This window comes from Oncorhynchus masou, chromosome 23 (assembly GCF_036934945.1).
Source record: "Oncorhynchus masou masou isolate Uvic2021 chromosome 23, UVic_Omas_1.1, whole genome shotgun sequence".
NCBI lineage: Eukaryota > Metazoa > Chordata > Actinopteri > Salmoniformes > Salmonidae > Oncorhynchus > Oncorhynchus masou.
In genome coordinates this window covers 1,149,183-1,164,753 of record NC_088234.1, presented here as the reverse complement: position 1 = coordinate 1,164,753, position 15,571 = coordinate 1,149,183, and the positions used below count along the sequence as shown (strand labels likewise).

The 15,571-nt window shown below is 39.8% G+C and overlaps 1 long non-coding RNA gene across 1 annotated transcript in view; it reads right to left on the bottom strand.

Annotated features, from left to right (window-relative positions):
- Positions 1 to 5,537: 5,537 nt before the first annotated feature.
- The window catches only part of LOC135509867 (uncharacterized), a 53,847-nt gene continuing 43,813 nt past the window's right edge, over positions 5,538 to 15,571 (bottom strand). Inside the window, exons 3-4 of the long non-coding RNA XR_010450998.1 lie at positions 5,853 to 5,933; positions 5,538 to 5,701 (exon numbers count right to left, since the gene is read on the bottom strand). This is a non-coding gene — a long non-coding RNA (uncharacterized LOC135509867). The remainder of the gene's footprint in view (positions 5,702 to 5,852; positions 5,934 to 15,571) is intronic.

Here is a 15,571-nt window from a genome sequence, read left to right as displayed (position 1 = left end):
TTTGGCCTTTCTAGGAGTTTTTCCTAACCACCGTGCTTCTACACCTGCATTGCTTGCTGTTTGGGATTTTAGGCTGGGTTTCTGTACAGCACTTTGAGATATCAGCTGATGTACGAAGGGCTATATAAATAAATTTGATTTGATTTTTGATTTGATTTGAAATGTCAGCCACCAGACCAGAGCATCATGATATACTGTTTAAATATCAGCAACCAGATCATCATGTTATACTGTTTAAATGTCAGCCAACCAGACCAGAACATCATGTTATACTGTTTAAATGTCAGCCACCATAACCACAGCCATACTCTGGACCTGGTTATTACCAAGGGCTTTCTGCTGGGCCCACCCATAACCACAGCCATACTCTGGACCTGGGTATTACCAGGGGGGCTTTCTACTGGCCCACCCATAACCACAGCCATACTCTGGACCTGGTTATCTACCAAGGGGCGTTCTACTGGGCCCACCCATAACCACAGCCATACTCTGGACCTGGTTATTACAAGGGGCTTTCGATTGACATATCCTCTATTGTTGGCTAAAGTGGTCATTCAGCCTGGAGGAGTGGTGTCAAAGCTGCACACCAGAGCTCCCCCACAGCCCGGTTCATCCGGTGCCTCCTCTCCACACCAGGCCTCCTGTAGTTCTCCCCAGCCTGGTGGGCCCTGTGGCAGCCCCACGCTCCAGGCTGTCTCGGCGATTCCTCCCTCCAGAGTCTTCCCCCAGTTCGGACCCTCCAGAATCGCCCTCCAGCCCGGAGCCTCCAGCGACGCCCTCCAGTCCGGATTCTCCAACGATGCCCTCCAGTCCGGATCCTCCAGCAACGCCCTCCAGTCCGGACCCTCCAGAGGCGCCCTTCAGTCTGGAGCTTCTAGAGGCGCCCTTCAGTCTGGAGCTTCTAGAGGCGCCCTTCAGTCTGGAGCTTCTAGAGGCGCCCTTCAGTCCGGAGCCTCCAGAGGCGCCCTTCAGTCCGGAGCTCCCAGAGGCGCCCTACAGTCCGGCCCTCGCAATGAGGGTCCCCAGTCCGGGGTCGGCGACGAGGGTCCCTGCCACCTAAGTGGGCCGAGCCAGAGGTGGAGCGGGGTCTACGTACCTCACCAGAGCTGCCAAAGCTTAGAAATGCCCTATGGGTTCTGGTTGTGCGGCCAGAGTCCGCACCTTTAGGAGGGATGGGGGGAATACTGTCACACAGGGTGTGATTTGGGGTAGGCCTCTGGGTGTGAAAGTGAGATGGTGCAACATGCTACATCATTATTAACAAACACAACATGCTACATGCTACATTTTTCATAATTTTTCATAATTCAACATGATACATCATTCATAGCAAACACAACGTTCTATATCATTCATAACACAACATTCTACATCATTCATAACAAACATAACATGCTACATCATTCATAACAAACACAACATGCTACATCATTCATACCACAACATGCTACATCATTCATAACAAACACAACATTCTATATCATTCATAGCATGCTACATCATTCACAACAAACACAACATGCATGTTGGGTTGGCTCACCCCCTTGGGTTGTGCCGTGGCTGAGATCTTTGTGGGCTATACTCGGCCTTGTCTCAGGATGGTAAGTTGGTGGTTGAAGATATCCCTCTAGTGGTGTGGGGGCTGTGCTTTGGCAAAGTGGGTGGGTTATAGTGTCTCCTGACCCCTCCTGTCTCAGCCTCCAGTATTTATGCTGCAGTAGTTTATGTGTTGGGGGCTCGGGACAGTTTGTTATATCTGGAGTACTTCTCCTGTCCTATCCGGTGTCCTGTGTGAATTTAAGTATGCTCTCTCTAATTCTCTCTTTCTCTCTTTCTTCTCTCTCTCGGAGGACCTGAGCCCTAGGACCATGCCTTAGGACGACCTGGAATGATGACTCCTTGCTGTCTCCAGTTTCAACTGTTCTGCCTGTGGTTATTATTATTTGACCATGCTGGTCATTTATAAACATTTGAACAGCTTGGCCATGTTCTGTTATAATCTCCACCCGGCACAGCCAGAAGAGGACTGGCCACCCCTCAGAGCCTGGTTGCTCTCTAGGTTTCTTCCTAGGTTTTGGCCTTTCTAGGGAGTTTTTCCTAGCCACCGTGCTTCTAAAACATGCATTGCTTGCTGTTTGGGGTTTTAGGCTGGATTTCTGTACTGATGTACGAAGGGCTATATAAATATATTTGATTTGATTTGATTTGATTATCATTCATAACACAACATGCTACATAATTCATAACACAACATGTTACATCGTTCATAACAAACAGAAAATGCTACATCATTAATAACAAAAACTACGTGCTACATGATTCATAACAAACACTACGTGCTACATCATTCATAACAAACAACATGCTACATCATTCAAAACAAACACAAACATGCTACATCATTCATAACAAACACTACATTCTACATCATTCATAGAGTAACATGCTACTTCATTCATTACACAACATGCTACATCATTCATAACAAACACAACATGCTGCATAATTAATAACAAACACAACATGCTCGATCATCCATAACATAAAACGCTACATTATTCATAATATAACATACTACATTTCATAACATCTTACCTCATAAAACAACATGTCACATCATTCATAACAAACACAATGTTCTATATCATTCATAGCACAACATGCTACATCATTCATAACAAACACAACATGCTGCGTCATTCTTAACAAAAACATGCTACATAATTCATAACAAACACAAAATGCATCAATGATAACTAACACAACATGCAACATCATTCATAGCATAACATGTTACATCGTTCATAACAAACACAACATGCTACAGGTCGCAATGTTGGGTAGTGTATGGGGCTTTGGTGAAAAACGGATGGCACTGTGATAGACTGCATCCAGTTTGTTGAGTAGAGTGTTGGAGGCTATATTATAGATGACATCTCCGAAGTCGAGGATCGGTAGGACGGTCAGTTTTACGAGGTATGTTTGGCAGCATGAGTGAAGGATGCTTTGTTGCGATATAGGACGCCGATTCTACATAATTCATAACAAGCACAACATGCTACATCATTCTTAACATGACTTGCTACATCATTAATTTTACAACATGTTATATCATTCATAACTAACAAAACATGCGACATCATTCATAGCAAACAGAACATGTCATATCATTCATAACAACCACAAAGTCCTAAAATCATTCATAACATAACATGCTACATCATTCATAACAAACACAACATGCTAGAAACGACATAACACAACATGCTACATCATTAATATTACAACATGCTTCATCATTAATAACAAACAAAACATGTTACATCATTCATATCATACACAACTTTCTTCATCGTTCATAACAAACACAACATGTTACATTTCATAACAAACGCCACATGCTACATCATTGACAACATAACATGCTGCATCATTCATAACACAACATGCTACATCATTCATAAAGAACATTTTACATCATTCAAAACAAACAAAACACACTACATAATTCATAACAAGCACAACACGCTACATCATTAACATCACAACACGCTACATCATTAACATCACAACACGCTACATCATTGATAACAAACGAAACATGATAAATCATTCATAAAATACACAAAATGCTACATCAATTGTAACAAACACACATGTTACATCCTTCATAACAAGCAACATGCTACATAATTCATAACAGAACATGTTAATTCATTCATAACACAACATGCTACATCATTCATACCAAACACAGCATGCTACATTTCACAACAAACACAATGTTCTATATCATTCATAACACAACATGCTCCATCGTTAATAACAAACACAACTTGCTACATCGTTCACAGAAAACACAACATGCTACAATATTCTTAACCCAACTTGCTACATCATTCATAACAACCACAACATGTTACATCATTCATAATAAACACTTAATTTTGAAGTTAAGGTTTAAGGGTTAGAGTTGAAATTAGGATTCGGCTTGAATTTAGGGACAGAATTGAAGTTAGAGTTGAAGAAGGTTGAAGTTAGTGATACAGTGATCTGGACCTACCTCAGTCTGTACATTAGGGTTAGTGATACAGTGATCTGGACCTACCTCAGTCTGTACATTAGGGTTAGTGATACAGTGATCTGGACCTACCTCAGTCTGTACATTAGGGTTAGTGATACAGTGTTCTGGACCTACCTCAGTCTGTACATTAGGGTTAGTGATACAGTGATCTGGACCTACCTCAGTCTGTACATTAGGGTTAGTGATACAGTGATCTGGACCTACCTCAGTCTGTACATTAGGGTTAGTGATACAGTGATCTGGACCTACCTCAGTCTGTACATTAGGGTTAGTGATACAGTGATCTGGACCTACCTCAGTCTGTCCATTAGGGTTAGTGATACAGTGATCTGGACCTACCTCAGTCTGTACATTAGAGTTAGTGTACAGTGATACCTACCTCAGTCTGTACATTAGGGTTAGTGATACAGTGATCTGGACCTACCTCAGTCTGTACATTAGGGTTAGTGATACAGTGATCTGGACCTACCTCAGTCTGTACATTAGGGTTAGTGATACAGTGATCTGGACCTACCTCAGTCTGTACATTAGGGTTAGTGATACAGTGATCTGGACCTACCTCAGTCTGTACATTAGGGTTAGTGATACAGTGATCTGGACCTACCTCAGTCTGTACATTAGGGTTAGTGATACAGTGATCTGGACCTACCTCAGTCTGTACATTAGGGTTAGTGATACAGTGATCTGGACCTACCTCAGTCTGTACATTAGGGTTAGTGATACAGTGATCTGGACCTACCTCAGTCTGTACATTAGGGTTAGTGATACAGTGATCTGGACCTACCTCAGTCTGTACATTAGAGTTAGTGATACAGTGATCTGGACCTACCTCAGTCTGTACATTAGGGTTAGTGATACAATGATCTGGACCTACCTCAGTCAGAAATACGTTATTTTAGGGGCGACAAAATTCACATAGAAATGTGTGTTATAGATCTGTAATTACATGTTAAAGCAAGTCTAAGTAGCAGTGGATCTGTTCTATGTCTGCAATGTTATACTTTCCGTCATGTTTTTGCATCTTTTGCATATGTCTGTCTGTTTTTGCATCTTTGCATCTGTCTGTCCGACCTTCTGACCTGTATCTCTGTCTGTCTTCACTGCCGAGTAGACAGGGTCTAGAACAACCTACTAACCTGTATCTCTGTCTGTCTTCCCTGCTGAGTAGACAGGGTCTGGAACGACCTTCTGACCTGTCTCTCTGTCTGTCTGTCTTCACTGCTGAGTAGACGGGGTCTGGAACGACCTTCTGACCTGTCTCTCTGTCTGTCTGTCTTCAATGCTGAGTAGACAGGGTCTGGAGCGACCTTCTGACCTGTCTCTCTGTCTGTCTGTCTGTCTGTCTTCACTGCTGAGTAGACAGGGTCTAGAAATACCTTCTGACCTGTATCTCTGTCTGTCTGTCTTCACTGCTGAGTAGACAGGGTCTGGAACGACCTACTGACCTGTATCTCTGTCTGTCTGTCTTCACTGCCGAGTAGACAGGGTCTGGAGCGACCTTCTGACCTGTCTCTCTGTCTGTCTTCACTGCTGAGTAGACAGGGTCTGGAACAACCTTCTGACCTGAATCTCTGTCTGTCTTCACTGCTGAGTAGACAGGGTCTGGAACGACCTTCTCTGATAGAAACACATAAACAGTTTACAACTAGTGACATGTTAAAACACTAAAAACATATTATTTACTCCAGAAAGATGAGGGAGTGTTGATGGTCATATTATTTACTCCAGAAAGATGAGGGAGTGTTGATGGTCTCTCCCTTCTTCCTACCTCTCCTCCTGTTGTGTTGTCTCTTATCAGTGTGGTTGATGTCAGCATAGGTCACATCACCTGGACCGGATCCACCTGGAACTAAACACAGGAGAGAGAGAGGATATTAACACAGACTGGACCAGGTCCACCTGGAACTAAACACAGGAGAGAGAGAGGATATTAACACAGACTGGACCAGATCCACCTGGAACTAAACACAGGAGAGAGAGAGGATATTAACACAGACTGGACCGGATCCACCTGGAACTAAACACAGGAGAGAGAGAGAGGATATTAACACAGACTGGACCGGATCCACCTGGAACTAAACACAGGAGAGAGAGAGGATATTAACACAGACTGGACCAGATGTACCTGGAACTAACACAGGAGAGAGAGAGAGAGAGAGAGAGAGAGAGAGAGAGAGAGAGAGAGAGAGAGAGAGAGGATATTAACACAGACTGGACCACCTGGAACTAAACACAGGAGAGAGAGAGGATATTTACACAGACTGGAACAGATCCACCTGGAACTAAACACAGGAGAGAGAGAGGATATTAACACAGACTGGACCAGATGTACCTGGAACTAACACAGGAGAGAGAGAGAGAGAGAGAGAGAGAGAGAGAGAGAGAGAGATATTAACACAGACTGGACCACCTGGAACTAAACACAGGAGAGAGAGAGGATATTAACACAGACTGGACCGGATCCACCTGGAACTAAACACAGGAGAAAGAGAGAGGATATTAACACAGACTGGACCGGATCCACCTGGAACTAAACACAGGAGAGAGAGAGGATTTTAACACAGACTGGACCAGATGTACCTGGAACTAACACAGGAGAGAGAGAGAGAGAGAGAGAGAGAGAGAGAGAGAGAGAGAGAGAGAGAGAGAGAGGATATTAACACAGACTGGACCACCTGGAACTAAACACAGGAGAGAGAGAGGATATTTACACAGACTGGAACAGATCCACCTGGAACTAAACACAGGAGAGAGCGGATATTAACACAGACTGGACCAGATCTACCTGGAACTAAACACAGGAGAGAGAGAGGATACTAACACAGACTGGACCAGCTGGAAATAAACACAGGAGAGAGAGAGAGAGAGAGAGAGAGGATATTAACACAGACTGGACCAGCTGGAACTAAACACAGGAGAGAGAGAGGATATTAACACAGACTGGACCACCTGGAACTAAACACAGGAGAGAGAGAGGATATTAACACAGACTGGACCAGCTGGAACTAAACACAGGAGAGAGGATATTAACACAGACTGGACCACCTGGAACTAAACACAGGAGAGAGAGAGGATATTAACACAGACTGGACCAGCTGGAACTAAACACAGGAGAGAGAGAGGATATTAACACAGACTGGACCACCTGGAACTAAACACAGGAGAGAGAGAGAGGATATTAACACAGACTGGACCAGATCCACCTGGAACTAAACACAGGAGAGAGAGTATATTAACACAGACTGGACCAGGTCCACCTGGAACTAAACACAGGAGAGAGAGAGGATATTAACACAGACTGGACCAGATCCACCTGGAACTAAACACAGGAGAGAGAGAGTATATTAACACAGACTGGACCAGCTGGAACTAAACACAGGAGAGAGAGAGAGGTTTTAACACAGACTGGACCTGCCCCACCTGAGAGGAAATTAACACAGACTGGACCAGCTCAACCTGAGAGAGGATATTAACACAGACTGGACCAGACCCACCTGGAACTAAACACAGGAGAGAGAGAGGATATTAACACAGACTGGACCAGATCTACCTGGAAGTAAACACAGGAGAGAGAGGGGATATTAACACAGACTGGACCAGCTGGAACTAAACACAGGAGAGAGAGAGAGAGAGAGAGAGAGAGGATATTAACACAGACTGGACCAGCTGGAACTAAACACAGGAGAGAGAGAGGATATTAACACAGACTGGACCAGCTGGAACTAAACACAGGAGAGAGAGAGGATATTAACACAGACTGGACTACCTGGAACTAAACACAGGAGAGAGAGAGAGGATATTAACACAGACTGGACCAGATCCACCTGGAACTAAACACAGGAGAGAGAGTATATTAACACAGACTGGACCAGCTGGAACTAAACACAGGAGAGAGAGAGAGAGAGGATTTTAACACAGACTGGACCTGCCCCACCTGAGAGAGGAAATTAACACAGACTGGACCAGCTCAACCTGAGAGAGGATATTAACACAGACTGGACCAGACCCACCTGGAACTAAACACAGGAGAGAGAGAGGATATTAACACAGACTGGACAAGATCCACCTGGAACTAAACACAGGAGAGAGAGAGGATATTAACACAGACTGGACAAGATCCACCTGGAACTAAACACAGGAGAGAGAGAGGATATTAACACAGACTGGACCAGATCCACCTGGAACTAAACACAGGAGAGCGAGAGGATATTAACACTGACTGGACCAGCTGTATGTTGGAGTGTTATACAGTATTACAATACCTGTGGTGGTATAGTGTTACACAGTATTACAGTAACTATGGTGTTATAATGTTATAGAGTATTGCAGTACCTGTGGTGTTATAGTAATATACAGTATTACAGTACCTGTGGTGTTATAGTGTTATAGAGTATTGCAGTACCTGTGGTGTTATAGTGTTATACTGTATTACAGTACGTGTGTTGTTATAGTGCTATACACTATTACAGTACCTGTGGTGTTATAGTGTTATATAGTATTACAGTACCTGTGGTGTTATAGTGTTATACAGTACTACAGTACCTGTGGTGTTATAGTGTTATACAGTATTACAGTACCTGTGGTGTTATAGTGTTATACAGCACTACAGTGCCTATGGTGTTATAGTGTTATATAGTATTACAGTACCTGTGGTGTAGTACAGTACTACAGTACCTGTGGTGTTATAGTGTTATATAGTACTACAGTACCTGTGGTGTTATAGTGTTATATAGTATTACAGTACCTGTGGTGTAATACCGTACTACAGTACCTGTGGTGTTATAGTGTTATACAGTATTACAGTACCTGTGGTGTTATAGTGTTATACAGTATTACAGTACCTGTGGTGTTATAGTGTTATACAGTACTACAGTACCTGTGGTGTAGTACAGTACTACAGTACCTGTGGTGTTATAGTGTTATATAGTACTACAGTTCCTGTGGTGTTATAGTGTTATATAGTATGACAGTAACAGTGGAGTTATAGTGTTATACAGTACTACAGTACCTGTGGTGTAATACAGTACTACAGTACCTGTGGTGTTATAGTGTTATATAGTACTACAGTACCTGTGGTGTTATAGTGTTATATAGTATTACAGTACGTGTGTTGTTATAGTGCTATACACTATTACAGTACCTGTGGTGTTATAGTGTTATATAGTATTACAGTACCTGTGGTGTTATAGTGTTATACAGTACTACAGTACCTGTGGTGTTATAGTGTTATATAGTATTACAGTACCTGTGGTGTAATACAGTACTACAGTACCTGTGGTGTTATAGTGTTATATAGTACTACAGTACCTGTGGTGTTATAGTGTTATATAGTATTACAGTACCTGTGGTGTAATACCGTACTACAGTACCTGTGGTGTTATAGTGTTATACAGTATTACAGCAACTGTGGTGTTATAGTGTTATACAGTATGACAGTACCTGTGACAGTATGACAGTACCTGTGGTGTTATAGTGTTATACAGTACTACAGTACCTGTGGTGTAATTCAGTACTACAGTACCTGTGGTGTTATAGTGTTATATAGTACTACAGTTCCTGTGGTGTTATAGTGTTATATAGTATTACAGTAACAGTGGAGTTATAGTGTTATACAGTACTACAGTACCTGTGGTGTAATACAGTACTACAGTACCTGTGGTGTTATAGTGTTATATAGTACTACAGTTCCTGTGGTGTTATAGTGTTATATAGTATTACAGTACATGTGGTGTTATAGTGTTATACAGTACTACAGTACCTGTTGTGTTATACAGTATTACAGTACCTGTTGTGTTATACAGTATTACAGTACCTGTGTTGTTATACAGTACTACAGTACCTGTGGTGTAAGTGTTATACAGTATTACAGTACCTGTGGTGTTATACTGTTATGCAGTATTACAGTACCTGTGGTGGTATAGTGTTACACGGTATTACAGTAACTATGGTGTTATAGTGTTATACAGTATTACAGTACCTGTGGTGTTATAGTGTTATAGAGTATTGCAGTAACTGTGGTGTTATAGTGTTATACTGTATTACAATACCTGTGTTGTTATAGTGCTATACACTATTACAGTACATGTGGTGTTATAGTGTTATATAGTATTACAGTACCTGTGGTGTTATAGTGTTATACAGTACTACAGTACCTGTTGTGTTATATTGTTATACAGTATTACAGTACCTGTGGTGTTATAGTGTTATATAGTATCACAGTACCTGTGGTGTTATAGTGTTATACAGTATTACAGTACTTGTGGTGTTATAGTGTTATACAGTATTACAGGTCCTGTGGTGTTATAGTGTTTTATAGTATTACAGTAACTATGGTGTTATAGTGTTATACTGTATTACGGTACCTGTGGTGTTATAGTGTTATACAGTATTACAGTACCTGTGGTGTTATAGTGTTATATAGTATTACAGTACCTGTGGTGTTAGTGTTATACAGTATTTCAGTACCTGTGGTGTTATAGTGGCCTACAGTACCTGTGGTGTTAGTGTTATACAGTATTTCAGTACCTGTGGTGTTATAGTGTTATACAGTACTACAGTACCTATGGTGTTATAGTGTTATATAGTATTAGAGTACCTGTGGTGTAATACCGTACTACAGTACCTGTGGTGTTATAGTGTTATATAGTACTACAGTACCTCTGGTGTAATAGTGTTATATAGTATTACACTACCTGTGGTGTAATACCGTACTACAGAACCGGTGGTGTTATAGTGTTATATAGTATTACAGTACCTGTGGTGTTATAGTGTTATATAGTATTACAGTACCTGTGGTGTTATAGTGTTATATAGTATACCGTACATGTGGTGTTATAGTGTTATACAGTACTACAGTACCTGTGGTGTTATAGTGTTATACAGTACTACAGTACCTGTGGCGTTATAGTGTTATACAGTACTACAGTACCTGTGGTGTTATACAGTATTACAGTACCTGTGGTGGTATCATGTTATTCAGTACTACAGTACCTGTGGTGTTATACAGTATTACAGTACCTGTGGTGTTATAGTGTTATACAGTACTACCCTGTGGTGTTATACAGTATTACAGTACCTGTGGTGTTATAGTGTTATTAAGTATTACAGTAGCTGTGGTGTCATAGTGTTATAGGTATTACAGTACCTGTGGTGGTATACAGTATTACAGTACCTGTGGTGTTATAGTGTTATACTGTATTACAGTACCTGTGTTGTTATAGTGTATACAGTACCTGTGGTGTAAGTGTTATACAGTATTACAGTACCTGTGGTGTATAGTGTTATACAGTATTACAGTACCTGTGGTGTTATAGTGTTATACAGTATTATAGTACCTTTGGTGTTTTAGTTTTATACAGTATTGCAGTACCTGTGGTGTTATAGTGTTATACAGTATTACAGTACCTGTGGTGTTATAGTGTTACAGTACCTATATAGTGTTATACAGTATTACAGTACCTGTTATAGTGTTATACAGTATTATAGTACCTGTGGAGTTTTAGTTTTATACAGTATTACAGTACCTGTGGTGTTATAGTGTTATACAGTACTACAGTACCTGTGGTGTTATAGTATTAGTGTATAGTGATATACAGTATTACAGTACCTGTGGTGTTATAGTGTTATACAGTATTACAGTACCTGTGGTGTTATAGTGTTATGTAGTATTACAGTACCTGTGGTGTTATAGTGTTATACAGTACTAAAGTACCTGTGGTGTTATAGTGTTATATATTACAGTACCTGTGGTGTACCTGTGGTGTTATAGGGTTATGATAGTACTACAGTACCTGTGGTGTTATAGTTATATTATACAGTATACAGTATTACAGTACCTGTGGTGTAGTACCTGTGGTGTTATAGTGTTATACAGTATTACAGTACCTGTGGTGTTATAGTGTTATACAGTATTACAGTACCTGTGGTGTTATATTGTATACAGTACTACAGTACCTGTGTTATAGTGTTATAGTATTACAGTACCTGTGGTGTTATAGTTTATACAGTATCACAGTACCTGTGGTGTTATACAGTAATACAGTGTTATACAGTACTACAGTACCTGTGGTGTTATAGCGTTAAACAGTATTACTGTACCTGTGGTGATATAGTGATATACAGTATTACAGTACCTGTGGTGTTATAGTGTTATACAGTATTACAGTACCTGTGGTGTTATAGTGTTATGTAGTATTACAGTACCTGTGGTGTTATAGTGTTATACAGTACTACAGTACCTGTGGTGTTATAGTTTATACTACAGTGTGGTGTTATAGTGTTATACAGTATTACAGTACCTGTGGTGTTATAGTGTTATACAGTATTACAGTACCTGTGGTGTTATAGTGTTATACAATACCTGTGGTGTTATAGTGTGTACCTGTGGTTTATAGTGTTATAAGGTACAGTACCTGTGGTGTTATACAGTTTATAGTGTTATACAGTATTACAGTACCTGTGGTGTTATACAGTGTTATACACCTGTATTACAGTATTACCTGTGGTGTTATAGTGTTATACAGTATTACAGTACCTGTGTTATAGTGTTATACAGTATAGTACCTGTGTTATACAGTATTACAGTACCTGTGGTGTTATAGTGTTATACAGTATTACAGTACCTGTGGTGTTATAGTGTTATAGTACTACAGTACCTGTGGTGTTATACATATAGTATTACAGTACCTATTATGGTGTTATAGTGTTATACAGTATTACAGTATCTGTGGTGTTATAGTGTTATACAGTACTACAGTGGTGTATATACAGTATTACAGTACCTGTGGTTTTATAGGGTTATGTAGTATTACAGTACCTGTGGTGTTATAGTGTTATACAGTACACAGTACCTGTATAGTGTTATACAGTATTACAGTACCTGTGGTGTTATAGTGTGTGGTGTTATACAGTATTACAGTACCTGTGGTGTTATAGTATTATACAGTACCAGTACCTGTGGTGTTATAGTGTTATGTAGTGTTATAGTGTTATAAGGTTACAGTACCTGTGGTGTTATAGTGTTATACAGTATTAGTAAGTACCTGTGGTGTTATAGTGTTATAGTGTTATAGTATTACACACAGTACCTGTGGTGTTATAGTGTTATACAGGTATTACAGTACCTGTGGTGTTATAGTGTTATACAGTACAGTACCTGTGGTGTTATAGTGTTAGATTAGTACCTACAGTACCTGTGGTGTTATAGTTATACAGTATTACAGTATAGTATTATATAGTATTAGTACCTGTGGTGTATATACCAGTACTACAGTACCTGTGGTGTTATAGTGTTATATAGTACCTGTGGTGTTATACAGTACCCTGTGGTGTTATAGTGTTATACAGTACTACAGTACCTGTGGTGTTATAGTGTTATACAGTACTACAGTACCTGTGGTGTTATAGTGTTATACAGTACTACAGTACCTGTGGTGTTATACAGTATTACAGTACCTGTGGTGTTATATAGTATTACAGTACCTGTGGTGTTATTCAGTACTACAGTACCTGTGGTGTTATAGTGTTATACTACAGTACCTGTGGTGTTACAGTACCCTGTGGTGTTATACAGTATTACAGTACCTGTGGTATAGTGTTATACAGTATTACAGTACCTGTGGTGTTATAGTATACAGTATTATAGTACCTGTGTTATACAGTACTACAGTACCTGTGGTGTTATTATACAGTACTACAGTACCTGTGGTGTTATATATTACAGTACCTGTGGTTAGTGTTATACCGTATTACAGTACCTGTGGTGTTATAGTGTTATACAGTATTACAGTAACTGTGGTGTTATAGTGTTATTAAGTATTACAGTACCTGTGGTGGTATTCAGTATTACAGTACCTGTGGTGTTATAGTGTTATAATGTATTACAGTACCTGTGTTGTTATACAGTACTAGAGTACCATTGGTGTAAGTGTTATACAGTATTACAGTACCTGTGGTGTTATATTGTTATGCAGTATCACAGAACCTGTGGTGGTATAGTGTTACACAGTATTACAGTAACTATGGTGTTATAGTGTTATAGAGTATTGCAGTACCTGTGGTGTTATAGTATTATACAGTATTACAGTACCTGTGGTGTTATAGTGTTATACAGTACTACAGTACCATTGGTGTAAGTGTTGTACAGTACTACAGTACCTGTGGTGTTATATTGTTATACAGTATTACAATACCTGTAGTGTTATAGTGTTATATAGTATCACAGTACCTGTGGTGTTATAGTGTTATACAGTACTACAGTACCTGTGGTGTTATAGTTTTATACAGTACTACAGTACCTGTGGTGTTATACAGTATTACATTAACTGTGGTGTTATAGGGTTATACAGTACTACAGTACCTGTGGTGTTATAGTGTTTTACAGTACTACAGTACCTGTGGTTTTATAGCGTTAAACAGTATTACTGTACCTGTGGTGATATAGTGATATACAGTATTACAGTACCTGTGGTGTTATAGTGTTATACAGTATTACAGTACCTGTGGTGTTATAGTGTTATAAGTTATTACCGTACCTGTAGTTTTATAGTGTTATAAGGTATTACAGTACCTGTGGTGTTATACAGTATTACAGTACATATTATAGTGTTATACAGTATTACAGTACCTGTTATAGTGTTATACAGTATTATAGTACCTGTGGAGTTGTAGTTTTATACAGTATTACAGTACCTGTGGTGTTATAGTGTTATACAGTACTACATTACCTGTGGTGTTATAGCGTTAAACAGTATTACTGTACCTGTGGTGATATAGTGATATACAGTATTACAGTACCTGTGGTGTTATAGTGTTATACAGTATTACAGTACCTGTGGTGTTATAGTGTTATGTAGTATTACAGTACCTGTGGTGTTATAGTGTTATACAGTACTAAAGTACCTGTGGTGTTATAGTGTTATATAGTATTACAGTACCTGTGGTGTAATACCGTACTACAGTACCTGTGGTGTTATAGTGTTAGATAGTACTACAGTACCTGTGGTGTTATAGTGTTATACAGTACTACAGTACCTGTGGTGTTATAGTGTTATACAGTACTACAGTACCTGTGGTGTTATACAGTATTACAGTACCTGTGGTGGTATCGTGTTATTCAGTACTACAGTACCTGTGGTGGTATACAGTATTACAGTACCTGTGGTGTTATACAGTATTACAGTACCTGTGGTGTTATAGTGTTATACAGTATTACAGTAACTGTGGTGTTATAGTGTTATAAGGTATTACAATACCTGTGGTGGTATTCAGTATTACAGTACCTGTGGTGTTATAGTGTTATACTGTATTACAGTACCTGTGTTGTTATACAGTACTACAGTAACATTGGTGTAAGTGTTATACAGTATTACAGTACCTGTGGTGTTATAGTGTTATGCAGTATCACAGAACATGTGGTGGTATAGTGTTACACAGTATTACAGTAACTATGGTGTTATAGTGTTATAGAGTATTGCAGTACCTGTGGTG